This window comes from Octodon degus, unplaced genomic scaffold (assembly GCF_000260255.1).
Source record: "Octodon degus isolate 3935 unplaced genomic scaffold, OctDeg1.0 scaffold00434, whole genome shotgun sequence".
Classification (NCBI taxonomy): domain Eukaryota; kingdom Metazoa; phylum Chordata; class Mammalia; order Rodentia; family Octodontidae; genus Octodon; species Octodon degus.
In genome coordinates, this window is record NW_004525010.1 from 367,050 (window position 1) to 369,957 (window position 2,908).

General features: G+C 34.6%; 1 pseudogene; it reads right to left on the reverse strand.

Moving 5' to 3' along the window:
- Positions 1-1,513: 1,513 nt before the first annotated feature.
- LOC101562866 lies at positions 1,514-2,437 on the reverse strand (annotated as a pseudogene).
- Positions 2,438-2,908: the final 471 nt, after the last annotated feature.

Sequence of the window (2,908 nt, forward strand, 5' to 3'; positions counted from 1 at the left end):
AGTAAGAGGAAACATGTTTGTGTAGCTAAGCAGATATTAAATTGGGAATTTGTTTTTAAGATAGTTCCCCTAAGTTCTGTCTGATCACCTTTCCTTGATGTGCATGGGAATTTCCAGGAAAAGTAGTTCACCCCATCACCTGTTGCCCCCTCTGTAGATCAAGAGAGAAAGAGAGAGGACACTCTCATAGATCTGGGTCTCCAAAATGTCTCACTTACTGGATCCGGATCTAAGAAGCTTGAACTTGCTGTGACTGGTCTTACACACAATCCGGATCTGGACTGGGTGTGGAGGGGTCTGACAAATACTGTGGAGGGTCTCACTTATACTATGAGCTTGGGTTGTGTAATGAGGTGTCTGCTATTTTCAGAGTGGTAGGTCTCATACATGCTGGGCCTGTGCCAGGTCTGGGTGGCATCCAGTGGGTGCTGAGAGGAAGGTCAAATGTCTCACACACATGCTGGGTTTGGGCCGAATGTGGAGGGGTCCAGTGGCCACGGAGCAGAAGGTCTCATGAACCACAATGTGCTAATTCTAGTAAGTGTCTTACTAATGTTTTGAAATTGTTTAATTGCTATTTTATCTCTTTTCTCATTAAAATGAATAAAAAACTAGTTACATGTAAATAATACCTAACAATTACATAAATAGTTTAAAGGAACAATTCACATGTGTTGATATTTTTAGAATATATGGGTTATGTACTGTCAATTATGCACTGTAATAAACATTGTAGATCATAGAATTAATCAACAAAATAATAGTCAATGGTTTCAGAGAGATTACACTTCAAGACTTTACACAAAAGTTAACTAGTATTCAAACATTTTAATTTTTGATAGTTCACTAAGAAAAATCACATTAGGTTTTGTTGATCTATTCATTTAAAATTTTTAATTCAGCTCATATAAATTCTAATAGAATAAGGTACTCTTATTTTCTATGTATTTTATTATATTTTCTCTTTTCTTCACATTTCAAATGCTATTTTAGTATTCTGATAGAAAGCTTGGGTAATAAGGAAATTGGGTAATAAGAAAGCAGCTTTTGAAAAGGTAAAAGTTTGCTGTAATTAATTTTTAAAAGACAGCCAACTATTTAAGAGAAGTGCATTAAAATTTATCTAGATGGACAAAAGAGACAGTTGGCCATATTTTAGAATTTTCCTTACATTCTTAACATATAGAAAGACCATATATTAATGTAGTCTATGAGTCCCAGCTGTGTAGAGAGACCTTGTACCAAATACATTAAAAAATAGAAAAATAAAAATTTAAACAAACACTATCTTTAAGGAACTACAGAGTAGTTCTATACAAGGATAATCCCAACAAAGGACTACCATCTCTGTTGGGAATTTAGGAAAATAATTCAAGGTGAAGCACTGGTTTATATTAAACATATATACTCCCGTATGGGAACTCGGACTGATGGCATATAAACCAAATTTCCTGAACTTCTTCCTGTGATAGAGAATTGCCAAATTTGGGATGCACGCAGAATTTCCCAAGAATTAAATATTTGCCTTGGAATCTATGTAGTAGCTTTTGAATCTTTTCACAGCATTTTTCATCTCTTTGTTTCTCAGTGTATAAATCATTGGATTAAGGAGAGGAGTAAAAACAGAGTAAAACACAGCAAGAAATTTGTCCAACCAAATAATATTTAGTGGCCACACATAGATGAAGATACAGGAAACAAAAAGCAGCAATACAAGTGGACAGGGCCTTGGAGGCAGCACTGTTAGAAGTTTGGAGGACAGTGACAAGAATATATATATATAAGATATCAGCAACACAGTAAAGCAGGTTACAACCACAAGCCCACAGTCGATATTTATGATGGTGTCCAACTTATCAGAATCCGTGCAGGCCAGCTTGATTACCAAGGGTATATCACAGAAGAAGCTGTCTATTTCCCTGTAGCCACAGAAAGGCAGCTTCATAATCACAACCATTTGACTTATGCCATGCACAAAACCTATGTTCCAGGAAACGGCCACCAGCCCAGTGCACTTTCGCAAGTTCATGATAGTTGAATAGTGGAGTGGCTTGCACATGGCCACATAGCGGTCATAGGCCATTACCACCAGCAGTACCATCTCACCTGCTGCAGTTAAATGGGCAAAGAGAATCTGGGACATGCAACCTCCAAAGGAAATGGTCTTCTTTTCACTGATAAAGTCTGCAATCATCTTGGGAGTGGTGACTGAGGAAAGCCATATGTCCACAAAGGATAGATTGGCCAACAAGAAATACATGGGGGAATGCAACAAGGGGTCAGTGACGATTAAAACTATGATGAAAATATTTCCAGAGAGAATCATCACATAAAGAATTAAAGATATCACAAATAGTAAGATCTGAATATTACAAGACTGTCCAAGTCCCAGAAGTACAAATTCTGACACTGCAGAGTGATTTCCTTCATCCATTTTGTTCAGTGTATCCTCCGAAGTAAACTAGACAGGATAAGATAGATTATTCCTAAGAACAAGAGAAATTATTAATTTTACAATTTTGTATTAAACATATCTATGTGAAACTGAAAATTATAATTGTTTAATTATAATTTTCAAACTGAAAATTATAATTGCTTTATTATAATTTTCTTTTATTTTAAAGAATAAAAACAAGAGCAAGAAAATCAAAAACAAAGATGAAAAGAGGGTAATATATTACAAAAGATAATGTTTTAAATTTTCAAAACAAAAATAGTTGATTGACAGTGATTGATATATTTTATTTTTTATTATCAAATCTGTTGCTCTGATGTTCAGATATAGTTATACAAGATGGGATATATGATTGAGTATTATCACATGCTTTCAAGAAAACGTAAATTTTTGTTTTTGTATTTCATTTTCTTTTATTACCCTTTCAAAAAATTATTTTAGAGAGTACAGTAA